The sequence below is a fragment of the Pogona vitticeps genome, chromosome 3, assembly GCF_051106095.1.
Source record: "Pogona vitticeps strain Pit_001003342236 chromosome 3, PviZW2.1, whole genome shotgun sequence".
Classification (NCBI taxonomy): domain Eukaryota; kingdom Metazoa; phylum Chordata; class Lepidosauria; order Squamata; family Agamidae; genus Pogona; species Pogona vitticeps.
The window spans coordinates 114905345-114932998 of NC_135785.1; the positions used below are offsets into that span (position 1 = coordinate 114905345).

Here is a 27654-nt window from a genome sequence, read left to right on the forward strand (position 1 = left end):
TTTGTATGCTGCATTGCCTGATTTATTTTTATTGAATTTTAATGCGTTTAATTTTTTATTGTGAGTTCCCTAAGGACTTCCTTATAGGTGGCATAAAAAGATTAATAAATTAATGCATAATATATGAAACGTTTTCTGCCTGGGAAGGATTCAGTCTTTGGTGTGGCCTAGAACTCAAATTCATGAGCCTAAATCTCATTGCTAGCCCCAGGTAGAGCTAACATTATCTGTTGCATACTGAGTCATATGCCTTGGCGTACAACAAATAAATGAATGCTTATGAAATCTTTTTTAACTTACAGCAGTTTATGTATAAAAGTGGAACTGTGCAACAGAATTTTAGCATAGCTCAACACTTAAGTAAGTTCCATTGATTCAAGGGGTCTCTGATTGGGATAGAAGTTAAATTTAGGTCAGAGGATAACAACTTGAAGGTGATAAAAATGTTTGCATCTGTTTCAGATGCAAATAAATATAAAGCAAGTGTTCAGCTATAGTGCATGTAAAAAATAAAAGCATCCATTCAGTTTCCTTTTGACAAGTTGAAACATTGCTTCATTCTTTAAACACTTATTACCTGTCCCTTCCTAGATCATGGATTCCCAACCTGTGGGTCATGACCCTGATGGGGGGGTGTCACAAAGTGTTTTCTGGAGAGAGAGTTGCCACAGTTTTGGAAGGAGGGGGACACGGAAGCTGGTTGCCCAGACGTACAACCATCTCATTAGATATTAGGTTAGAATTATATTCTTAAAAATCTACTTTTAATATATATTTTCTCTACCCCATTAAAATGCCTTTTGATGCAAATGAGCAGGGGGTCATAGGTTACTTGGCTATTATAAATAGGGATTATGACTTGAAAAACATTGGGAAATATTGGGATGGTTATCAAATGCTTGCTTTTTATTTACATTGCCCATGGCTGCCTTCTGTGTTGGTTTTGCAGCTGCATGGGACCAGGTTTCATAAACACAACAACAACTTCATAGCACATTTCTCAATGTACAGTATGTATTAGAAAAATTTCAAGATGGTAGGAAAAGAGAAGGGCTGAATATGAAATGGACAGACTCAGTAAAGGAAGTCAAAGACACAGAATCTAGTTTGCAAGACATAAGCAGGATTGTAAATGACTGGACCTTCTGGAGTTTATTCACGAAGGCTTTCACGGCCGGGATCTAATGGTTGTTCTGGGTTTTTCGGGCTCTTTGGCTGTGTTCTGAAGGTTGTTCTTCCTAACATTTCGCCAGTCTCTGTGGCCGGCATCTTCAGAGGACAGCAACCTGTGCTCTGGTGTAGTTAGCTTGGGAGTGCTCTCAAGCACAGAGGACAGGTTGCTGTCCTCTGAAGATGCCAGCCACAGAGACTGGCAAAACGTTAGGAAGAACGACCTTCAGAACACGGCCAAAGAGCCCGAAAAACCCAGAACAACTTCTGGAGTTTATTAATTCATAGGGTGACCCATTAATTGCCAGCTAGAGGCAGCTAAATGTTATGGTGTTTGCCCTCTGCATTCAGAACAAATTCCGAATTTGTTATCAGCCAATAACAGCTGATGTGAAATTTTAAAAGGAATAGTGGAAGCTAACTAGACAGCACAATCCAAGGCATGTTTATTCAGAAGTAAGTGCCATTGTGTTCAGTTGGATTTGATTCTTAATATATGTACTTAAGGAGTTCTGCCATATTTAGCAACAAGTTCATTTAAAGGCACTCAAAAGAAATCTGCAATTACTGTGATTTAATGTTATAAATTACTAGTTTTGCCTTGAAATTATGAAAACCTTTTCTAGACTTGTTTCATGTGCATCATCCACATACAAAAAAGTAGCAGCGATTAATGTTTAGTAAAATATACTGTACAATGGCTTGGAAGTGCAGCTTCTGAAGCTCAGTTTTTGCCCAGGATTAGGAGATACCTTGCTTAGATCAGACCTAGTGCTTGGGATAAACCAGAATCCCTCCATCTCGCGTAGGCATAGGAAGAGGTCAGAAGTCTGTCTCCCTTTTTAGCACCAAACCTGGTCTGAGAAAGAAGACCTTCTTTCGGTTTTTGGCATCCAGGATACTCAATCACCTCTTATTGATCTTTACTGTCTGTTGCTTGACTTGGCAGGGGGTGCTACAGGTGTCTCTTGGAGTCTGGCATCCACTTTCTGCAGCAACAGCCAGCTTCTGCTTGCTCTACACCTTGAATTTGATGAAGTAGCTAGCTATCTTCCCAAAGCTAGGTTGAGCTCATCACAACTGGTGGAATGGCTCTGGCCCCTCCACAGCTCCAGACATGCAAAGTGGGCTTCCACCTTTCATTTTCCCCTAACATGGTTGTGTTGTGAGTGGCTGCAAGTGTTTGGGCCATATTAAAATCACTGTGTCTACATTGCCTTTCTCATAAAGAAAGAAAAGGAATCAATTCTGTGGTTGAGAAGTCAAAATTCACCTTCACTAAGGAAGGGTAAATACTGCCACCTGGAGAGGTTACAAAGATTAAGCAACTTCTTCTCCATTGCTGTTATCTGCCACAAAGGAGGAACAAAGAGAGATAAAGGGCGCTGGCTCTGTCTTCATCTTCCTCTGATCACTGGAACTCTGGCTCCACTATGTTCTTCACAGAGTACAGTACCAGGTTTTGCACTTATGCAGTAGACTTGTAAATTGCACGTTGTGCTGGGAATGGGAGTCCCTTTTGAATCTAGCAGTGCATCAACACAGGTTATTCTCAGTCTTGATTTCAGAAATTGCTGCTGTGTAGCATTGTCCAAAAACATGGGAATTTTTTGCATGCAGCTTGGGCCTCTCCCCTATAAAAAGTGGTAGATGAACAAAAAGAGACTAGAGTAGTGCAGGCTTGATTCCCCCCCCCTCCTGAAAATGGAAACAAGTGTGTTTCTTGATTTTTCTTTCTGCCTTAGGGAGATATTTCCAGTGTGTCTTGTAGTGTTAGCCTCTGGCAGGGAATGCGTTTGTGTTTGATCCCTGATAGTGTCACCACCCACACAGTGAGTCACTGGTAATGCCTTAGCTCTTATTTTTAGTCCTGTTGCTGGCATCCGTCTGTAACTGTTAGCCAGCAAGAGACTTAAGCATTGCAATAAACATGTTAATCTCTCTCTGCCCCATCAGTTGCTTTATCTCCGGACTCAGTTTTCTGTGGGCTATAATCACTGGACTGGGCATCCCAGCAGAGAGTAATTCAGAGATTTAACAACAAAGGTGCTGGAGTACTCAGTTTAGTGACAGTAACTAAGGAGGACCAATTTTCTGTGGCTAGGTTAGAGCAGTTTCCAGCCTGTTTCTGACAAAACAGAGTCTACTCAGAGCATCTTTGTTCTGGAGTTTTTTTAATTTAAGATGTCTGGAATTTCACAACCTACTGCTGGTTTTCTGACATTGGTGTTTCGTTTGAGTAGCTAGTTCTTTTGACCTTTTGTAGTTGTACTATTATATCTTCTTTTTAAGAAGTAGGCTTCTGTATAGCATATAGCTGGTGATTTCACAATTCTGAATGAAAGAATATTTGACAGCTCTGTATTCCAAGCAGTAAAAAGTTCCTCTTAGTATTGAGGAGTTCATGCAGTCACACGCAGGGCACATATGTGTTGGTGGGAGTAGATAATATGTAATAAATTGGGTAAATATGAAACATCCCATATGAGCTGGGCATGCTTTACCCCTACAAAAAGGAGGAAAAACATGCCTGGACTGCCTCTTAGAAGGTGAAGGAATCTGGCAGCTGAGTCACATGGCCACTTCAACTGCATTGCGGATGGGCAATAAAATTGGTAGGTTATCTGTTTCCTTTGCTTAATCCATATGTATTTGTTCAATATACTGTATGCTCCCTGTGTTTTTTTTAAATCTTGATAACAATAATGTCCCAGATCAGTCTGAAGGAACATGTATAATGTACTGACCACAAACAATGGAATTCAAAAGGCTGACAACAGCATTAGCATCAGCCAGTGGGACTTAGGATGTTGGTGTCCAAATATCCACTTGTTTATGAAATCTCCTAGGTGACTTTGGCCCTGTAACATTTCTCGGCGTGACCCACCTCACAGAGTTGTTGTCAGATTAAAATGGAAGAAGAAGTCACTTCGAGCTCATTAGAGGAAAGTCTCATTTTGCATGAAGATGTTTTGTTGTATGAAATGTGACAGACAAACAAACAAACGGGGTAGAAGGAACCCTAGGTGCAAGGATGCCCACAAGTCAATATTAGGGGATGTTAGGCTTGTACCAGTCGTGAACCTAAGATGGCTCCAGCAGTGGGGACAGACCACAGGCCATAGTGCTAGTGGAATAAAACATGTACATCCATCAATATCCATTTACACGTGGACCTGGCAATAAGGTACCACATCTCTGTGCTTCTGAGATATTCTTTATGCCTCTTCAAAGCTTGGGAGGTCCCTCTCCAGCAAACCTGCTAAGATAACCTTCTCATGCACTGATGGTCCTTTTTGGTGACACAAGTGCTGTTACTTTCTGGCTATCCTCAAACCCAGTGGTTTCCAAACATTTTGGATTTGTGACTCCCTTGATTTACTGACTACTGGCCATGGCTCCCCTTGCTTGGCAGGCTATCAGGAGTCTCACTGCCACCAGGAGTAGGATCTTGACACCCTTCCCCAGCCACCCCTTTTTCTCCCTTCCCCCAATATCCCTGAGGGCCCACCTCCTTGAAGCAGGAAACTCACAAGACCATCTGGCAAGTGCCTCCACTGGGGACCCTGTGGTCCAAGATGGGGCAAGGAGAGGCAGGTACATGACCATCCCTTCCAGTTCGTGTTTGACATTGAGCTATGAACAGCTTCTCTACATAGAGTTATGAACAGTTCCTCTAGTCTACAGTCTTCATAGCTCTATGTTCCATCCCTTTCCCCATGGCTCGGATCCTGGATGCCCCACAGGGCCACGGTGCACAAAGGATGGCATTCTGCGCTTATGTGGAGTGTGAAAAGAAGGGGAAAGCTGGTGGCTCAGAAGGTTTTTTTGGAAGGGGACAGAGGATCTCAGTTCAGAAGGTTTTTAGGTAAAGGTTCCCCTTGACATTTGGTCCATTCGTGTCTGACTCTAGGGCATGGTGCTCATCCCCGTCTCCAAGCCGTAGAGCCAGCATTTGTCCGAAGAGTTTCCATGGTCACGTGGCCAGCACAACTAGACACGGAATGCCGTTACCTTCCCACCGAGGTGGTACCTATTTATTTACTTGCATTTTTACATGCTTTCAAACTGCTAGGTTGGCAGGAGCTGGGACAAGCGACGGGGGCTCACTCCGTTGTGTGGATTTGATCTTACGAGGGCTGGTAGGTTTTAAAGCCCCCTAAACTCAGGATGTTGGCTTCCCAGTCATTTTTGGTCAAACCCAGGCTTAAAGCTAGTTTGTGGGTAATTTAAGCTCTGCACACTAAATTTATCTTGTGCCAATAAGGAACTCTTCCAACCTTGCTTCCTCTCTATGGCCTTTTCTAGCTGACACGGTCAAGCTGTGACTTCAACCTTTGCTGCAACAGAAAGCCACTGTAGGCTCTGGAAAAGGCTGCAGTGGGGTGGGGTTGAAGGAAATGGAAAATCTTCCCTAGCTACAGCAAGCAACGGAGAAAATCCTTAGTTGCCCTTTTCCCCCCTTGCTACCATCCCAAGCTTTCACAGTAGAATGTGATTATTATCGAACATGTTTTCTTGTGGCTCAGTACCACTCTGGAAATGTGAGAATTAACACGATATTGATGTGGCGTATAACAAAGGCAGGTGGTTCTTTTTTTTAAACCCCCCCCCCATCATTGGGAATATTATATAAGCCTATATTATGTAAACCACTAACAATATTTGATCTGATTTTTTAAAATACATTTTTCTTTTTAAAAACATAGAACCCATGCTAATGCTTAACGTAAACCCATTTGTAGTCTTTTGTCTGTCTAGACACAACTGAACAGCAGAAGAAACCTTACTGACTAACATAACTATTGTGAACTTTTCTACATTCTTTCTTCACAGATGGTTGAGTTTTCTTCCAATTGGCTATTAGCCAAAGCAAATTCAGTTACTCTGTGTTTTCAGACATTTCCTTATCTCATTTAGGGAAAATAGCTTGTGGTAGCAAACAGAAGCCTACCTCCTGTTCTGCTCTGTGTCATTGTTGTCCTTACCACCACTTGAAATAGTATGTCAACGTGATTATTTTTGTGACATCATATACAAAGGAGATGATCTCTGATGTTCGCATGTGACTTCATTACACATTTTGTTCAAATCACTGGAAAGCAACATATAAATAAGCATTTAATTACAAAGTACGTTGTATCTTTTTTACATAGATAGTCCAATATCCTGTGGTTAGCATAGTAAATCGCATGAGAGTAGGCTCATTGAATTTGTGGGTATTTGATGAGTCAACTTTTCCTCAAATTGCATTGATTCAAATGTTTTTCCTCATTCTTGAGCTAGCAATGAGAACTAGCAGAGGCTAGAATTTCTTAACGGGTATCAAGATAGCCCATTTCACTGAGACTGAGCAATTTTATGGGTATTCTTTATACCACTGGTCAGAACTAAGCTCCACTGCTTGAGATGAGTGTGGAAAACCTTTCCTCAGTTTTAGTCATCATCTAAGGCACTGGTCTCCAAACTTTTCAGAGTGAGGGCCATACCATATATCTTCCAGATTTTCAAGGGCCTAAGGGAGGTGTGTGCATGCATATGCCCGCCTGCACACCTGCACATACTCCCACATGCCTAAATGCACTCCTGCCCACCCGCGCACGCACACACACGCCTGCATGCCGGGCCAGATAAAAATGCAAGGTGGCCCGGATGTGGCCCACGGGAGACCCCTGGTCTAAGGGATTGTCGTTCATGAGCTGGATGAGTTTGATGCTTACCTTATTTCATTACTGTACCTTAATTCATTGATTATTTGCTAGCACCTCTCTATTTCTGGAGGAACAATGCCAGCCAAATAATAGACTTTTCCTATGGGGTAGGTTTCAGGTAGACAGTAATAATCCTTCATGATTCATTAAGAACTACTTGCAGCGTTTGGCATGTACTGATTTATACCATGTGGCATTTAAACCAGTTCTACTCCACAAAAGAATAGTACTGTATTTGTGAAATTAGTTACATTAGAAAAATCTTTGATGACATAGAAAAGTAAGTGCCAATTTAGTTCCAATTTCTGTTTATATTTGTTCCACAAATATATAATAATTGTCCATATTTTATTTTATGAGAATCCATTTTCTGTATTTTATGAGAATTCATTTTCTGCCTTCTGTTTCTCATGCGGTCTTTTATTTGAGCTGAGGTTCAATAGGCATAGTCATGTATGGAAAGCTGGCAAAGTAGTGGGCTGGCAAAAGAGGTGTGGAGTATTCTATGCCCACAGGGTGGGCTGCTAAAGGAACCCAGCATGGAAATCTGTTCTCTGGAAGACCTTGAGTCATCATTCATAGGCATCCTTCAGTCTCGAGAGACTATGGTGACATGCTCTGAATTGAGGAGTGTCCTCTCCAGAGCATGAAGCCCAGGTAAGGTAATATGGAGGATAAGCTGTTACCCAAGCAGCAGATCCCCCCTCTCCACATTGCTGAAATGGTCCAATGGAAAGGCAAGAGCCAATACAACTGGTTCCAGCGACGTCGCAGGAGTTGGCAGAACGACACGAACTGCCTTCAGGACTCCGGCTCTAGATTTTGCCTCTAGGTTAACTCCTGAAGCCTTTACCATGAGTGGATATAGCCACAAGGCAGTGGAGGTTTGAAATTGGAGTTTTCCTTCTCCTAGATGGGCTGCCTTCCATGGCTGACGAGCCCCACCTACCTGGCCTGCTCTCTAATAGTGCGGAAGGATGATCTGACCCTTAAAACTTTCCTGCCTCCCAGGCTTATGCAAATCTAATTGGATTTCCTATTTACCATATTAAGGCCAGAGACAGAATTTGAGAATTTCGCGCGCCGTTTGGGTATGCTGGTAAATATTTTCACAAACTAGTAATTTCTGAAGATTTGTTTATAAGACTGCTTTTGCTTCAGAACAGTGTGCTCAGGGAACACTTGCCTCGTTTTCTAAAGTATTGGGTGCTTGGTTAAAAACATGGAACATGAGTTGTGAACAACATCTTGAAACCTTGTTCTGAAGCAAAAAAAATTTTTAGAGAGTTGCTTTTCCTTTTCTGGCACCAGACTTGAGCAGCGAGCTCCACAAAAATGTGGAGTGCACATGCAGCCTGTATTCTTCCTGTTGTAGAAGAGGAGTTGCTGTATGGCTCTTGTGTAGTGCGGTGTGTAGTGTAGCACAAATGAATGGTCTTTTCTTTGTTTCCCAGCTGTGACTCACTGCGGTCAGGATTTCCACATGATAACAGTTTATAAAAACCTCCCTGTGTTAAACCACGTTTGAAGGCCTTCTGCTGCATTATGCTCGGTCTTACCCTTAAAGGTTTATTTTTTGACATGAAATAGCTGATTGGAGATAAAATTACTTTTAACTCCTGCTGTGGTGTTCTTATTACCATAGTTGGAAAAAAAGGATATGAATTTTGGCAGTACATTCATTTTTATACAGCTGCAGTCCTTGCCATCCATGATATTTTTAGCTTCCACCATGCATGGCTCTCTGTTACCTTCAATGAAATTATCCTTTTATTGGTCCTCACACTCTCCTTACACTTTTTATTCTATCGTAGCTCTGAAGGTTTACTTGGAAGTAAGCCATACTGAACACAGTCAGTTTTCCAAGTTGGTCATGCACCATTATTCTTTTCAGTATATGTGGAGGCGTAACTAAAGTCCTAAATTTATGCCAAGCTATATTTCCAGATGTATATATAACACATTGTTAGTTCCTTTACTAAAACTTTGGAATGTCTTAATCATTGCCATCCACATGGCCCTGGTTTAAATGTTTTCTCTAACAAATGAGAAAGTTTTCATATGGAAATGAGAGGGAGGGGTAGTTTATGTACAAGAGTGAATTGTTTATGTTATTAGTATAGGCAGTTCTCAACACATTTTAGGACTCTCATTTGTTTTGTCATGTCTACAGACCTATAAGTGAAATTGCACGGAGCCGTCATAGAGTGCAGCATTTGCAACACAAGAAAATTATCTTTTCCCTCCTTCCAACCTCTCTTTGCTTCATATTGCTTTGTTGTGCCATTGCTGATGCTGTATTGGCTTAATGTTGACCCTATGAATTGGTGACCTCCAGAAGGCTGTGTAATCTACAGCCCTGCATATCTTGTGAATTCAAGGCTTTGGTCGCTTTCATTGTTAGTCCATCTCTTACTTCATCTTACTCTTTTCAAATTTCCCCAGTGATACTGGCTTTTCCATTGATTCTTGTCTTCTCTTGCTTCTCACCCAAGCACAGTAGCCCCAATTGGCCTTTTTTTTTTTTTTTTTTTTGGCTTTAGACTCTGGTTCAGGCTTGATTTGACCTAGAACACATTTATCTGTCTATCTTGCAGTCCAGGATGTCCTCAAAGTTCTCCTCCAACATTACATTTCAAATGATTTTTTTCTTTCACCTTTCTTCATTGTTTATCTTTCGTGACGATACATAGAAGTGAGGATAATACAGGTACTGTATAGCAGAAGTTATCTTGGTCTTGCTCTCATATTATTACACTTAAGGGTCTTTTCTAGTTCTTTTATAGCTGCATTTTTGAGCCTGCAGTCTCTGCTTGGGCTGATGACTGAACTGAGATATAGCAAATCTTTTATACTTTCTGTTTCTTTACTTCCAACATTAAAGTTATGTAATTGTTTTCTAGACACAGTTTTTGTCGTCATAATATTCAGTGCAGATTTGGCTTTTCATTATATTCTTTCACCTTCATCAAAAGTTGTTTCAAGTCATTCTTACTTGCCAGTGATATCATACCATCTGCTACATTGCCACTAATACTGTATTATCTGCATATTTTAGATTATTGGTGTTTCTTCCACCAGTTTTCACTCCTTCATGTGAATCTAATCCAACATTCTGTATGATATATTCTACACACAGATTGAACAGAATGGAGACAAAATATATCCTTCTCTGACACTTTTGCCTCTATATTCTGGTTCAACTTTAGCTTGTTGTCCAAAGTTTCAGTTAGGCATTAGGACAATCAGATTTTGAGGCACACCCATTTCTTTTAGAGAATCCAGAGTGTTCCATGATCCATCAAAGGCTCTGCTGTAACCTACACATTGTAAGCTGACTTCTGAAATTATTTGGTATACTCCAGTAGCCAATGCATATTTACAATATGATATTTGTTGTCTCTTTTATTTATCCAGCTTGAACATCCTGCATTTCACACTCTGTAGTTGGCCAAAGTCTTTGCTGTACACTCTTGAGTATCTCTTTGCTTGCATGAAAAATTAGTGCAGTGGTGCTGTAGTTACTGCATATCCTTTAAGGAGATTGGAATGTATATTGAATATTTCTAGTTTGTGTCCCATTGTTTATTTTCCATATTCGTTGGCATATTCTTGTCAGGATTTTGTCATATTTAGTCTTTGTAGCTGGACTAGTTCTGTTCATATCCCATCTGCTCTTGATTATTTATTTCTTCACCAGAAATGGATGGACTTTCATGTCACTCTTTAAAATTGCAGATTCTATTTTTTTTATTTTAAAAAGAAAAATAAACTAAAAAATCACACAAACCGAACAATACATAACAGAACTAAAAAAAATTAACCGATAACAAATGAACAATAACACTTTGTCATGATAATCATAGTCAGTCCAGTTGCTTTAACGTGTACTCCTTTACTGGGACCAATATGGACACTTTCTTTTTTCCAGTTATTTGAATAATATTCCAGAGTCCCTTATACCCTTCAAAACTGCAATTTTTCTTGGAAAAGTAGCTATCATTTCCCTTTTAAAAATACAAATTCTGTGGTCTCCCCATATGTCCTTAAAAATATTCTTGTTTAACAATCTCTTTACATTTTTAATATGACATGTTAGCTTATTCTTAATAGTCGTATTTCAGATCTCATTATATCATTTAGATATCTGAACATCTAATTTTATTTTCAGAGTTGGTTGTTTTTTGTTTGTTTGTTTGCTATTGTTAATTTTGCTGCTGTTAATAAGGTAGAAATAAATTCTTTTGTCAACCCTCCACATTGAACATTATCTAAAATAAATAATAGTGCTAATTTAGGATGAACATCCATGTTTTAATTTAATATTACATTCATTTCCTTAAAACCCAACTTCCACGATTTCAGAATAGTTTTGCATTCTCATTACACATGTAAATATGTACCCATAACTTGATCACATCTTCAACAGAGTTTAGAATATTTAGTATCTGTATGATGTAATTTCTTGTTGTTGTTTAATCGTTAAGTTGTGTCCAACTCTTCATGACCCCATGGACCAGAGCATGCCAGGCCCTCTTGTCTTCCACTGCCTTCTGGAGTTGGGTCAGATTTATGTTGGTAGCTTCAATGACCTTGTCCAACTATCTCGTCCTCCGTCGTCCCCTTATCCCTCACACTTTCCCAACATCAGGTTCTTTTCCAGGGAGTCTTCTCATGAGATGGCCAAAGTATTGGAGCCTCAGCTTCCGGATCTGTCCTTCTAGTGAGCACTCAGAGTTGATTTCCTTCAAAATGAATGGGTTTGTTCTCTTTACAGTCCAGGGGACTCTCAGGAGTCTCCTCCAGCACAACAATTCAAAAGCATCAATTCTTTGGCGGTCAGCCTTGTTTATGGTCCAGCTCTCACTTCCATACATCATTACTGGAAAAACCATAGCTTTGACTATGCGGCCCTTGTTGGCAAGGTGAGGTCTCTAGTTTTTAAGATGCTGTCTAGGTTTGTCATCACTTCCCTCCCAAGAAGCAGGCGTCTTTTAATTTTGTGGCTGCTGTCACCATCTGCAGTGATCATGGAGCCCAAGAAAGCAAAATCTGTCACTATCTCCATATCTTCCCCTTCTCTTTGCCAGGAGGTGATGGGACCAGTTTCCATGATCATAGTGTTTTTTTTTATGTTGAGCTTCAGACCAATTTTTTTTTTTTGCACTCTCCTCTTTAACCCTCATTACAAGGCTATTTAATTCCGCCTCACTTTCTGCCATCAGAGTGGTATCATCTGCATATCGGAGGTTTTTGGTATTTCTTCCTGCAATCTTAATTCCAGTTTAGGAGTCATCCTATCCAGCCTTTCGCATGATGCAGCCTTGTTGTACTCCTTTCCCAATTTTGAACCAATCAGTTGTTACATATCCAGTTCTAACTGTTGCTTCCTGTCCCACATATAGATTTCTCAGGAGATAGATAAAGTGGCCAGGCATTCCCATTTCTTTAAGAACTTGCCATAGTTTGTTGTGGTCCACACAATCCAAGGCTTTTGCGTAGTCAACGAAGCAGAAGTAGATGTTTTTCTGGAATTCTCTGGCTTTCTCCATAATCCAGCGCATGTTAGCAATTTGGTCTCTAGTTCCTCTGCCCCTTCGAAATCCAGCTTGTACTTCTGGGAATTCTTGATCCACATACTGCTGAAGCCTACTTTGTAGGAATTTGAGCATCACCTTGCTAGCATGTGAAATGAATGCAATTTTACAGTAGTTGAAGCATTCTTTGGCACTGCCCTTCTTTGGGATTGGGATGTGGACTGATCTTTTCCAATCCTCTGGCCACTGCTGAGTTTTCCAAACTTGCATGCATATTGAATGTAGTACCTTAACAGCGTCATCTTTTAAGATTTTAAATAGTTCAACTGGAATGCCATCACCTCCACTGGCCTTGCTGTTAGCCATGCTTTCTAAGGCCCACTTGACTTCATCCTTTAGGATGGCTGGCTCAAGATTAGCAACCACACTATCTGGATTGTCCAGGACATCCAGATCTTTCTGGTATAATTCTTCTGTGTATTCTTGCCACCCCTTCTTGATGTCTTCTGCTTCTATGAGGTCCCTACCATTGTTGTCCTTTATCACGTCCATCTTTGCACAAAGTATTCCTTTAATATCTCGAATTTTCTTGAACAGATCTCTGATTTTTCACTTTCTATTTTTTTTCCTATTTCTTTGCACTGTTCATTTAAGAAGGTCCTCTTGTCTCTCCTTGCTATTCTTTGGAAGTCTGCATTCAGTTTTCTGTAATTTTTTCCTATCTCCCTTGCATTTTGTTTCCCTTCTCTTCTCTGCTATTTTGTAAGGCCTCGTTGGACAGCCACTTTGCTTTCTTGCATTTCCTTTTCTTTGGGATGGTTTTTGTTGCTGCCTCCTGTACAATATTACAAGCCCCCATCCATAGTTCTTCAGGCACTGTGTCCACCAAATCAAGTTCCTTAAATCTGTTCTTCACTTCCACTGTGTATTCATAAGGGATTTGATTTAGATTATACCTGACTAGCCTGGTGGTTTTTCCTACTTTCTTCAGTTTAAGCTTGAGTTTTGCTATAAGAAGCTGATGATCAGAGCCACAATCAGCTCCAGGTCTTTGTTTTTGCTGACTGTATAGAGCTTCTCCATCTTTGGCTGCAGAGAACATAATCTAATTTCGGTATTGCCCATCTGGTGATGTCCATGTGTAGAGTCGCCTCTTGTGCTGTTGGAAAAGAGTGTTTGTGATGACCAGCTTGTTCTCTTGACAAAACTCTATTAGCCTTTGCCCTGTTTAGTTTTGAACTTCAAGGCCAGACTTACCTGTTGTTCCTTTAATCTCTTGACTTCCTACTTTAGCATTCCAGTCCCCTATAATGACAAGAACATCTTTCTTTGGTGTCAGTTGTAGAAGGTGTTGTAAGTCTTCATAGAACTGGTCAATTTCAGCCTCTTCAGCATCAGTGATTGGTGCATAAAGGTGGATTACTGTGATGTTGAAAGGTCTGCCTTGGATTCGTATGAAATCATTCTATCATTTTTGAGATTGTATCCCAGTACAGCTTTTCCCACTCTTTTGTTGACTATGAAGGCTACTCCATTTCTTCTATGGGATTTTTGCCCACAATAGTAGATATGATAATTGTTTGAATTGAATTCACCTATCCCCATCCATTTTAGTTTACTGGCACTCAGGATGTCAATGTTTATTCTTGCCGTCTCCTGTTTGACCACATCCACCTTACCAGGGTTCATAGATCTTACATTCCAAGTTCCTATGCAGTATTTTTCTTTGCTGCATCGGACTTTCATTTCACTTCTAGGGGTGCCTGCAGCTGAGCGTTCTTTCGGCTTTGGCCCAACCACTTCATTAGCTCTAGAGCTACTTGTACTTGTCCTCCACTCTTCCTCAGTAGCATGTTGGACGCCTTCTGACCTGAGGGGCTCATCTTCCAGCGTCGTATCTTTTAGCCCTTTGTTTCTGTCCATGGAGTTTTATTGGCAAAGATACTGGAGTGGCTTGCCAGTTCCTGCTCCAGGTGGATCGCATTTAGTCAGAACTCTCCACTATGACCTGTCTGTCTTGAATGTCCCTGCACAGTATAGCTCATAGCTTCTTTGAATTACTCAAGCCCCTTTACTCAAGGGATGATGTAATTTCTACCAGTGTTAAAACTTTCTGCAGATGAATTTGAAATTATTTCCCTTTATTCTTACAGACATAAACTTTAAAATTCTTTTGTCCCAATATTCCTCAACATTTCAACATTTATTTCTTCTCCCTAATCTACTTCCCATATTGCTTTAAAGCCCTTCTTATGGTTGTTTCTATCAGTATTCTATAAATTTTTCCAATCATCCCTTTATTGTCATCCCATCCTGTTTTTCTCCCTGTAATATAATTCATCAGCTGTCTGCATTTACCACTTCTTTTCAGCCATTCAGTTTAATTCAATCCAATTAAATAAAATTAAATTAAACCAAGATAATATTTCTCTTTTTCAAACTTTCTGTATTTGCTTCCTACTATCTATCTTTTCTAGACAATATTTTAATCTGTTAATTCTTTTCTTTTTTATTAATTTCTTCAAATTCACTGGAAAATTTACTGTTGGATATATAGGAAAAATTATTGGGATTAATATTTTTCTATAATTATTCCAAATCTGTAACATATTTTTAGGAAAGAGGTTTTCTATTGTTTTCATTTTGCTCTTATTTTTTTAATTTAAAAATGATATTTATCAATATATCCATCTATATCCTGCAGTTCTAAATTAGACCATATTCAGTTATTTGAATAAAATATCTACCATATGTCTTATTTGATTACCTATATGATATAGTTTCGGCAATAGGAGTACATTGTTTGCATATTTCCCTGATAAAATCTCTGGTTGTGAGCCACAGTTTTTCTGGTTCATGGTCAGTCAAGTTCATTAATGTAAATCTGTTCTTGATATGGACTTTAAATTCATCTGGAATAAATGATGAAGTGTGGAAGAATTCAAATTATATTTAGCCACTGTTTTTCTTCTAGTGTTCTTCTTCACCTTTTTGATCCTTCTGTGGCATTTAATTGTGTTCCTCACTGTATTTATTTAAGTTGCTTCAGTATATATGCTTGCTTTTAAATCATGTAGTTTGCTCTTGCAATGTGTAAAAATTCTTTCACTGTTCAGATTTCTTTTTAAGGACTCCTAAGTTCGTAGTTGTGTTCTCATAAACATTTTGGCTTCGTCATTCCTCTTTGTGTCTTTCTTTAGCAGGTAGGTTGAGCACTGTTTGTTTTTGTTCAGCCTCAGTGAAAGGCCACGAAGAACATAAGAATAGGTAGATTCTTTTTTCACTTGCTGAAATTGATTACTGTAGAAAGAAACTTTTCTTTCTAACTCTTACAACCAAAACACTCATCATCACCCTGTTTCTCATCTGGGGGAAGCCCTGTTGAACACCACTCTCTATATATACCTCTGAGAACCATTGGAAGAGGGATCTTATGTACTGTAACACAGTACATAAGCTAATACAATAAAATGTAATAGTGTGCAGAAACAGAGATGAATCATATATTATACTGCATTTTTCAAAGTTGAAATGAAGAACAATTTTGCTCTAGCAGAAAAGCAATATGAAACTGTATTTCGATGAATGAGGATAGGAGGCATCAGTAGACGCTGGCTTAGAAGAACTAAAATTATCCACCAAGAATATTGAATTCTGGATGAACAAGCAAGGCACAAAAAGAATTGAAGACCACTCTTTCAATACACTGGGAAAGTATTGTCTTTAGTTCCTTCTTTCCCCCTTTCCTATGATTTTTGTAGACTTTCTCCACAATTCACCCTATCAAATTACAGTAGATGAATGCAGTGCCATTCATACCTAGCAATTCTGTTCTAAATAGACCTTTTCCCTTCACTTGTCTTTCCATAAACCTGTGTTGCTGATAGCACAAACAAACATGCAATGTATGTATGCATATTACATGTATAAGTAATATCACATGCTACATATCTACATTTTGTGTACCTTTAAGGTAGGTTTCCTTTTCTGCTGAGAGACTGACAAAACTGCTTTCCCTCTTGGAAGAAAATAATTAATGTGTATTTTGCATTTTGTGGTATGTAGTTGTGGTTCTGCTGGCTGACTGCAGTTGAGGAATGAAAAGAATATGTGTACTTAAGAGTGTACATGTATTTCTATATAAATAATTGCATAACTTTCAAATCCTTATATTTAAAGCATGTAGATTATTACAGACACTCCTGAGAACAGAGCAGCTTGAAACTGTGAGGATGAGTTAGAAAAATGTGTGGCAGAAATGATATGGTAGGAATTTCTACACCATTCCTTCTATCAGATTCTTTGTTTGGATGGTGCTGTTTGAGACATACTGTAGCACTGAGACAGATCCATTTGTCCTATGTGCCATATACTTAAAAAGACCAGTTTCTATATCTGTTCCTTTAAGTAATGAAATGCTACAAGATTAGTAACAAGGAGGAGGCTGTTTTCACTGCTGGGAGAGGTCTGCCAAGGTTGGAGTTAACTGGCAGCAGGCAGATGCAGGTTAAGAAGCTCAGGAGAGCCGGTCAATCCTTTTTGCTTTTTTAAAAAACAGTGTATTGGATCTTCCTCAGCAAGGCAACAAATCCGAAAACATCAACAACCCTGTTGTATCCAAGTAGAGTATAGCTCTGCCTGGTTCTTCAAGTGAGGTTCTTTTCACGTATTTCTCCTCCTCCCTGCTCTGCAGTTCTAAGAATATTTGGTTGTGGTACTGCATATTTGTGTCAAGAGAGCCCAGGTTCTTTCTGTAGGCATCCTTCAGTCTTGAGAGACTATGGTAACATGCTCTGAAAAGAGGTCTAGTGTGGCTGAGAAGGCCTATTTATTTATTTATTTATTTATTTATTTATTTATTTATTTATTTATTTATTTATTTATTTATTTATTTATTTATTTATTTATTTATGTATTTATTTATTTATTTATACATACATACATACATACATACATACATACATACATACATACATACATACATACATACATACATACATACATACATACATACATACATACATACATACATACATACATACATACATACATACCCAACCTTCCTGGTCATTTCGACAACTCTAGGCGGCAATTTGAGAGTGACAATCGCTTCCACACTGAAGAAAAATACAATCTGTCCCCCTGTCCAGCTCCCTGATTTTGCTAGTTTCGGGACTGCCTCTTTGCCTCAGCCTGCTGGACAAGTGTCTCTTCGAATTGGGAGAGGCCATGCTGTACTGCCTGCCTCCATGTTCTTTAGCTCCTTCAGATATGCAACTGCTCTGTTTTTCTTCACTACAGAATGTTAGAAATATAAAAGCATTTGTTTCTTCAGAGGCATAGGCCAGCCAAGGGATAACAAATCAGAGTAATGACTAGAACCTCAAAAGTCTTTTGTAAATTGGACAGGTGTGGAAACTGGAGAATAACTGATTTGAAAGCAGCTACTCACATGAGTCAGATGTAGCAAGGGGAAATTGGGTCCAGGTAGATTGTAAAAAGAAAATCAAAACTGTGTGTGGTTTTTTTCTCTCTCAGACTACAAATGACTGACAGCTAGTCTAACAAAAAGCTTTATCTTGCCTTGTTTATGAGGAGGGGGCAGGTTCTTGTAGGAGAGGCCATGAAAGTTTCCTCATTCTTGGTGACAGTCTCATTTTGTCCATGGGGAAATGTTTGACCATACAGTGGTGCCTCGCATACCGATCGCTCCGTTTAGCGATGAAATCGCTTTGCGATGTACTTTTTGCCATCGCAAGAGCGATCGTTTTGCGATGGCCCCTATGGGGAAATTTCACTTTGCGATGATCGCCTTTTGGAACAGCTGAGGGGCAAGCCTTTGGGCTGCTCGCAGGGAAGTGCTTCTCCGGAGCAGCCCAAAGGACCGCCCCTCAGCAGTTCCAAAAGGCGAGCCTTTGGGCTGCTTGCAGCGAAGCACTTCCCTGCGAGCAGCCCAAAGGCTCGCCTTTTGGAACAGCTGATGGGCGGGCCTTTGGGGGGAGAGGGAGGAGCCCCTGATTGGCACCTGCCTTGGGAGGAGAGAGGGAAGGAGGGGCAAAGGGCCTGGCCCCAATCCCTGGCCGCACTCCTGGGGCGGGCGTCGAGCCAGAGCGCTGCAAAGGAGGAGGCGCCCGCCGTGACTGGGATCAGGGCCGCAGAGGCTGAAGGGGGGGGGGCGGCGCACCAGAGACCTCCTCGCCCCGTCTGCGCCCTGCCATGGAGACCGGGCGTCTGGGGCTGGCTGGCTGGCTAGCGGTGGGTGGCGCGCCCCTTCTCTCCCCTCCTCCCCACCCCAGGCGGCTGCCTTTCTCCAAGTCCTCGCTCACCGGAGAAAGACCCTCTGGCCCCCACCTGTCTGTGCCCCGGGACAGCCCCGGCAAGGAGGCCGGCCGTAGTCCGGGGCTGGCTAGCAGTGGAACTTCGCTTTGCTTTGCTATGATTGGTTCTGATCATAGCAATGCTTTTACAACAGCTGACTGGCGGTTTCAAAATGGCCGCCTGCTGTTTCTGGGATGGATTCCTCCCTTACCGAAGAGCGAAAATGGCTGCGCTATGGAGGATCTTCGCTGAACGGTGAGTTTGAAGCCCATAGGAACGCATTAATCGTTTTAATGTGTTTCTATGGGCTTTTTTGCCCCGTATAGCGATGAATCCGTATCACTGTAGTTCCCTCAAACAGAATTGAAATAACAGAAGAGGCAGAATTTGTCACTGTAGCCAGAAGTAGCTTTCATTGAATGGAATTCTAGCAGAATTTACATAGTTGTTGTTGTTGGTTTTGTTGTTGTTGTTCTTCTTCTTCTTCTTCTTCTTTTTCTTCTTCTTCTTCTTCTTCTTCTTCTTCTTCTTCTGATGATGATGATGATGATGATGATGATGATGTATTTAGCAGTTGACTGAATCTTGCTCAGATCTTTTCCTCAAGGTAATAAATTCCAGGCATCTCCAGTTTTGGAAAATGAAATTGCAATACAGTACTATATTGGAACAAGCAAGTAACATGGAGAAAACACGAGATTATTTCCAAGCTCCCCCCCCCCCAATACTGAAAAGCATGGATTATATAGCTAACAGTCTGTTAGCTGTTTGTTAGCCTGTTCCAGGACTCCTCTGTACCTGTAATTTTATTGCAATGGGGCCTGTATGAGTAAGAACCAAGTTGAAATCTTCTCTCATTCCTTTGCTGAAGACTGAAGACAACAGTCTCCCTCCCCCCTCCCCCCTCTGGATTTTCTTAAAGACAATTAACAAGCCATTTCCTTATTTGCCTGAGAGTGTTGAGGAAGGTGCTGGCTGGAAGGCAGGAAGGGTGGGAGGTGGAAAACCTGCTATCCCAGGAGGCAGTTTGACTTCAGTTAGCACCCTTCCGCCTGCCTTGCCAGCCAGTCCAGCCCTGAGTTTTACAATACTGTTCTGGGAGGAACCTGCTGGGACTACAGTGGGGTCTCTACTTAAGAACGACTCTACTTAAGAACAATCCAACTTAAGAACAGCTCCATTTGCTAATTTTTGCTTCTACTTGAGAACAGAAATCCAAGATAAGAACAGGAAAAAAAACCTTTCCCGCTCTTTTTTTAACCTTAGGTCATCTGAGGTTAAAAAAAATTCTCCCCCTCATGGTATATGTATTAACCAGCTTTGCATTAGTTCCTATGGGAACTAATGCTTCAATGTACGAACGCACCTCTACATAACAAAAAAACAGCCAGAACGGATTAATTGGTTTTCAGTCCATTCCTATGGGAAATTTTGCTTCAACTTAAGAACGTTTCAACTTAAGAACACCATTCCAAAACGGATTAAGTTCTTAAGTAGAGGTTCCACTGTAGTTTCTATGGACGGAAAAGAGCAGATACAGATTAAATGGTTTTCAATGCATTCCTATGGGAAATGCAGATTCAACATAAGAACATTTCAACTTGAGAACCACCTTCCAATACGGATTAAGTTCTTAAGTAGAGACCCCACTGATGCAATATCAGTAGCTTACCCTACTAATGTAGTGTTTGGTTCCATCTAATGGCCAGTCTTATAATTACAACTTGAAAATCTATTTGTAGGTATTTTCATTTAAGATTTTTAAGATTTTCAGACCGTGGATAAGTGAATCAGCGGATAGTGATCCAGCAGATAGAGGGGTTCTACTGTACTTCTGAATAAACAAGAAAGAAAAACATACTTACAGAAATCAGAGTTCTGTCAACAAACAACCTCAGAAATACAGAATATACCAAAATTGCAACGGGCCAAACACTAAGGCAAGAAATTAAAAGAATATGGAAGCTCAGATCAGGTTATCCTCCTCCCCACATTAATTTCAACAACTGTAGTTATTCCAAAACCTTTGGTTATCCGTTTAAAACAATTGCCAGTAGCTGCTAATCGGTTTCCTGAAATTAAAAACAATAAATAAAAATCAGTGATTTTGCAAACATGTCATCTCAGGTGCAGATTCTTAGGACTTGACTCCTGATTTTTAGACTTCAGTGTTGAGTTGCCCCAGTGCACCAATAATGATGATGATGATGATGATGATGATGATGATGATGATGATGATGATGATGATGATGATGATGATGACGATGATGATGATGTACTGTTGGGCTGTTCCTGATTTATGGCAATCCTTTGCAGGATTTTCTAGATATAGAGTACTCAAAAGTGATTTACCATTCCTTTCTGGGGATGCTCAGGGGCTGTTTCTTAATTTTTTATATAAATAAGGGTTACAAAGAGTATCAGTTCATTATCAATTGGATAAGGCCTTCCATAAATCAGCATGTGATGTAGGAAGAGAAACATTCACTTGAGTTTACAAAGTGCATAAATTAGTGCCAAATTTTGTAAAACTGTGTGCCATCACTTCTTTGTAGAGTCTGGACTTGAGCAGTTAGGTTTTCCATAAGTCTTATGTACCACATATTGGCATATGAATGGGAAATGGTAATATCTGTCATATGGAGCTGTGTCATTTGCCCAAGTCTACAGAAGGTAACTCTCCTACCTGGAGATATAATGGGGTATTGAACATCTGATGTCTGCCAGGTACTGAGCTATTCAGCCAGCTACAGGGGGAATTATTAGACAGATTCATGAAAGGTAAGTCTAACAGTGGCTCCTAGTCATAATACCCATATTAAACCCCCAGTTTCAGAGACAGTACTGTATATCCTTGAATACTAGCTACTGTTTAGCAACTACCCCTGAATATCATCAAGAATGATGTTAGTTTCATGTCATCCTTGTGGGTTTTCCAGGGATGTCTAGTTGGCTTCTGTGGGTAATTGGGAGCAGGTTTTAGTGGAATTTTGGTCTGAAGCTCCATAGGGTAGTTCTTTTTAAAATAATACTTTAGTGTTGTCAACTTTCAGCATGGCTATAGTTTGCAGTAGGTAATGATTTATAGTGCTACGTGCCATTCTGGATTGTAATCTTTATTTCATTTTATTTATATCCCTGTTGCACACAGAGGCAGCTTACAACAGAAGTTATAAAACAGGCTCAGTTAGGAAACACAATATATAACAATATTAAAGCAGCATTAAAGGGATTATAAGATTGAAACAGAACATATAATTAATACATTTTAAAACCATTTAAAACCACTTTAAGCCACAGAGAAGTGCCAGTCCTTCATAATGTTTGGGCATTTTGACACCCCCATTTTTGTGAAATTATGTTGTGGCCTTTAATATCTGCTAATATCCAGTGTACTGTCATGTACAGAATCAAGAGTCAAGAGACCGGGGTTGAAATCCCTGCTTAGTCATGCAAACCCATTGAGGGTGGCAGTGGTAAAACCACTCCTTAACTATCTTACTTACCTGGAAAGCCCTATTAGCCATCGCTGTAAATCAGTTCCGACATGATGGGACATAGCAGGGAGACTCTACAGAGGCTGGAACTCAAGATTGGCCTTGGCCCTTCAGCTGCCTGAACCAGCACACATAGAGTACAATGGGGAGCTTATTTTGCTGGGAAAGAGCAGAGGGCACAAGTATGGTCTGATCATATAAAGAAGTGGCTTTAATAGGAAAGGATGGTGGGCATAGGAGAATTTATGGAGCATTAGATCTCTGGGCTGAGGGAGGGATAGCAACTGCTGGAGTCAGAACAGCTGAGCCCAGAGGAAGGAAAGTCAGTAAAGGGCATGATTCTCCAAGTGGGAAGTGTCAAGTGATTGGTTTTGACAAGTGTCTCTTACTGCATTGTCTTCACTTTGAAAGTTGGCAAATAAATAGTGGGGAAAAAATTAAATGAACAAAAGTAGTTTATTGCTTCTTTCTTGTAACTGTGATTGAGCAGGCTGCTGGTTAAGACCTCACCAAGACTGTATTCAAGTAAGCAGCCCGAAGCAAACTACTTGGGAATACTTCCTCCCTTTGCAGGGCTATTAGAAAAATTATAAAGAGACTATGACCAAAATCCTGTTTGTTATTGCACTGGAGTAGGCCCACTGAATCAATCGGGGGAGTAAATGAGTCCAGCTCCTCCACAAGTTCCATGATCACTCTGACTTACTGCGTCAAAGTAAATTGTAGTTAGAGTAGGCCCATTTGAATCAATGGAACCTATGGAGGTGTTGACTCACCAAATCCTCAATGATTTAGCCGACCTACTCTAGTGCAATCTACTACAGTGGGGTCTTGACTTGAGAACTTAATCCGTATTGGAAGGCGGTTCTCAAGTCAAAAAGTCTGTAAGTCAAGTCTCCATTGACCTACAGTGCATTGAAAACCGATTAATCCAGTAACAGGCCGTTTTTGTTCCATTTTGGTTTTTTTCTGGTCTGTAAGTCAAATCTCAGTCTGCAAGTCAAACCTAAATTTTGCGGCCAGAGAAGTCTGTAACTCAAAAAGTCTGTAAGTCAAGCCGTCTGTAAGTCAAGGGTCCACTGTACACTAAGCAACAGAATTTTCACCCATGTATATATATTTCAGATGTGGGAAATATACGAATTGGAGAGGTACCTTTTTGTGGTTTCGGACTACAACCCCTAGCAAGGTTCCTGCTAAGCTGGGCACTTGTATGCACGACTCTGATTCCCTCTACACATCTGTCTTCCTCTTCCGGATAGTGATCATGTTAGGTTCTGGTCACAATGGAACCCAGCGTGGGTGGTGGGTGGGGGTGGAGTTGTGCTGCAAGAGTCAGAGCCGTGCCCAACAGGGCTGAAAATGAGACGGTATGTTGACCTCCAGAATTCCCTAGGCAGCATGGCCAGCAGTAGAAATATTATGAAGATGGGAGAAGGGAGGAAAGTTGAAAGCAGATGGAAAAGTGTGTAGTCTTAAGGAACAGAATGGCAGAATCCCACTATTCCTGAGGCCCGTAAACGAGCCTGACCTGAGAAGTCAAAGATACAAATTACTTCTGGTAGGATAGTTTCTACCACAACGTTGAAGATTTGGCATGGTATTTTCAGTGACTAGAATCCAATTGGTGTCTATGTAAGTTTTGTTTAGACTTGCTCCAGCTAATTGCAGCCAGTTGGTGAGGTGCTGGGGCACATCTCAGTTACTCAATTGCACACGTGACCAGGCATGCGACTGAAACATGTCCTGGTGCCTTGTCCATTAATTGGGGCAAATTAAGCAAACCTTAGTACAAATAGCAGTAGGATTTGAACAAGTGATGGGCAATGTATGTGGATTTTCCTAAGCCCTGCTGCAGTTTTACTAGTATATCTGGGCCCCTGTCCTTGATTATGGTCATTGGAAGTCTGACAAGAAGATAATTGTCTTTGCTGCAAGAATTAAAAGTCTGAGTGTTTCCTCAAGTTAAGAATTCTCTGGCGATGGATATCCAGTAGGGTCTTCCCTCTATCATTTATTAGCTTTCAGCTAGGCGACTTCTGCTCTCAGCATAATCTTCAGTGGAGTTGTGCTAGTGAGAAGAGTTCTGTAAAGATAATGAATTCTACTACTGTGTTTGCATCTCTTTCTCCCTCCCACCCCCACCCCCATTTATTTCATTGAGGTGTGACCTTTTCCCTTTACTGTTTGGCGCTTCTCTTTTGTGCATCAACATCACTCATTACTTGTCCTAAGCTTAAGCTCCCTGTGATGATCTTCCGGTTGATTGGATACCACAATGCCTTCTAACCTGCAGTGAATACCAGCTGTTGTTTGAAGGTTAGTTTAGGTGCCCTTGAGCGGCTGGATTAGTATAATGGCATTAATTAAATTGTTAGGTTCCCAGTTAGTGGCCAAATAATGGTGTGGTGTTGTGAAATTAAGAGCTCTTGTATGGTGTGGGTGTTTATATTCCTATCAAATAATGGCTTTTATTTGTCCAAGAACATTGGAACTTTGGGTTGAAATTGGGAAAGGCTTGACTGTGGTGTAAAAGCACAAATCATCTCCAAATAAATTAAGTATAGAGTGGATGGGTTTGGGACTTGACTCAAAGGAGAATTTCAGATGAGTCACTGCATTTTAAAGGCTTGAATGCTTGCTCACTTTCCTTAGTCTTCTTGAAAATGCATACGAGTAATGCTACATGCAGTTAGTTCAGAGAGAAGACTTGTCAGTGGTGAGATTCTGGAAAGAACTCCGTTGCTTACACGTACAGTAATACGAGCAATGCAGTTGTAACTATTCACAAGTCTCTCTATGCTAGTTGTAAGTAGCATTATTTCTCTGTTACTTTGTATTTCTGCAAAGTACATTTTATATTCTGGACAGAGGCGTGACTTGCTTATGTTGAAATATGGAGTGGGCTGTCTGTGTAAGAACAGAACCATGGTTGCAAAATACAGCATCTTATCCAAGACACTTGTATAATTTTGAGTAGTATTTGCAGTCTCTATGACTTTGTGGGGGGTACAGTGGTGCTGCGCTTGACAATCACCTCGTTAGATGAGGAAATCGCTTAACGATGTGTTTTTTGTGATCGCTTTTGCAATCGCAAAACAATGTTTAGATAGGGAAAATTCACTTTACGATGATCTATTCCCTGCTTCGGGAACCTTTTTCCCCCCTTTACAACGATCAGAAAACAGCTGATCATCGGGTTTCAAAATGGCCACCCGCTGTTTAAAATGGCTCCCCGCTGTCTTTAGGAAGGCTGTTTCGCAAGACAGGCACCGGAAAATGGCTGCCCCATGGAGGCTCTTTGCTGGACGCTGAGGTATTTCGCCCATTGGAATGCATTGAACCGGTTTTCAATGCATTTCAATGGGCTTTTTCATTTCGCTTGACGAGGATTTCGTTCTACAGCGATTTTGCTGGAACGGATTATCCTCTTCAAGCGAGGCACCACTGTATATGGAAATCTAGGACCAGTGCCTTTTTTCTAAGGTGTTTCTCTCTAAAACAAAGAGCTACTCTGGCTCACTGAACTCCTGAAGCACCACCACATAAGAGAGTGGATTTCTTTTTTTAATACGGACAAGCTGATGCCGATCTGCCTTTAGCAACAGATGTGTAATCACTAAGAGCTGGTGACGTGTGTTCTATGCTCCTGAGACAGATGCTGCAGGGAAGTTTAAGCAGAGATTAAACTGCATCAGGATTGGAAGGGCAAAGTCATCTGACAAGAATATATCCATTCTGTCCTGCTCAGCTGACAGGCTTGTTCCTTGCCTGCCATCTGGCACTTTTATCTTCTTCTCAGAAGCAGTGAAGGGGCCAGTGATCCAGGTCCTCAGTCTGAACTGAACAGCATAAGAGCTAACTTTTCCAATGCCTGGCCTTTTATTTGGGTTATATTGTGTTTTGGGATATGTTTTATTGACTTTAAAAATAAGTGAACCCAGGTATCTGAAATTTTTGACCGGGCTTTGCAGCTTGCCATTTTTAAAAAGCAGTCTGCCTTTTGGTGTTTTCATTCCCTGCTCCAGAGAAACAAATACATCCCTTTTGTATCAGAAGTTGCATGACAGGTTTTATAGGGCACCACGGGGAGGAAGTAGGTTGTGTAACTTCTTCCTTCTGCAACACAGAGAGGTTCATTCTTGTTGATTTTGGCTTCTTACTATGTGTCTTTTATCACTGGTCTGTCAAGATGATTTTTTGCTTTGGGGACCTACATTTTGGACTTTTGTGGACACAGGATACTAATCCTAAACTGTCTGTCTGTCTATCTGTATAGTCTATTTTATGTATATTTCTGGCCTATTCCTTTGTATAATATCTTAGAACTGCACAGCTGGAAGGAACCCTATGGAACATAGAGTCCAGCCCCACTTAAGGAGGGCACAGTGGGGAATCAAACTCCCAACCTCTGGTTCCGCAGCCAGATATACCTAAACCACTGCATTATCCAGCAGTTTTGTGTTGTCTGTTGGTCACAAACTGGGTTCCTATTGGAATCATATAATCCTTTGCAGAGGCAAAATCGGGCTGATTACAGCTTTCATTTCCTTTTTCATGTGGAAGACTCTTTTCAGTCTTTCAGTCAATTTTTAAAATGTCTTCCCCCTTTCCAAAAATCTTTCCCTTGTTGAACATGGTTCTCTTCACTTTGAATCCAGTGTTCTTCCATGCTTATATCAATTAGTTCCTTCTGTCACATTTATCTTCTCTTTGCACTGTATAGTAATATGATTTGATAAGCCTGGTCTGGCTGCTGCTTCTGGTGTAAGATATACAAATTTTGGGGCCACAGTGTTGCCTTCATAATGCTTGTTATCCCACATGCCTTGCAGCCACATCTGGAGTATTAAGTTAATTGGATATAGTGTTGAAGTGCAAACTCTAACCCTGGGAGAATTGTTTCTATGTGCAGGATTGCAATCTTATTATGTATGTTACAGCTGTCCCTAGGGCCAAAGTGCTATTTGCCCAGTAAAGTCTGAAAGACTATTAGATAGGGAGAGTCTGTGTTGGGAACCAAGTGACACTGATATAGTTGAAATCAAAGTTATTTGGCTCTTTTTTGTGAGTGTCCTGTATACTACAGTACTTTGGATTTTGCACATACACATGTAGAAGTACGTTGTTAACTTTTCTTCACAAGAAGTCAATTTATATTCAGTGAAGGGAAGAGAGTATAGCAGAAACCAGATACAGTGGTGCCTCGCATAGCAATCGCTCCGTTGAGTGATGAAATTGCTTAGCGACAGAGTTTTTGCAATCGCAAAAGCGATCGCTTTGTGATGGTCCCTATGGGTTTTTTTCACTTTGCGATGATCGCGGGGAAACGATCATGGCAAAGCGACCCTTTTTTAACAGCTGATCGGCAGTTTCAAAATGGCCACCGGGAAAACAAAATGGCCACCCGCTGTTTGTCCT

General features: G+C 40.6%; 1 protein-coding gene across 45 annotated transcripts in view; it reads left to right on the forward strand.

Moving 5' to 3' along the window:
• Positions 1-27654, forward strand: part of CAMK2G (calcium/calmodulin dependent protein kinase II gamma) — a 215687-nt gene that overhangs the window by 51980 nt on the left and 136053 nt on the right. The window lies entirely within an intron of this gene.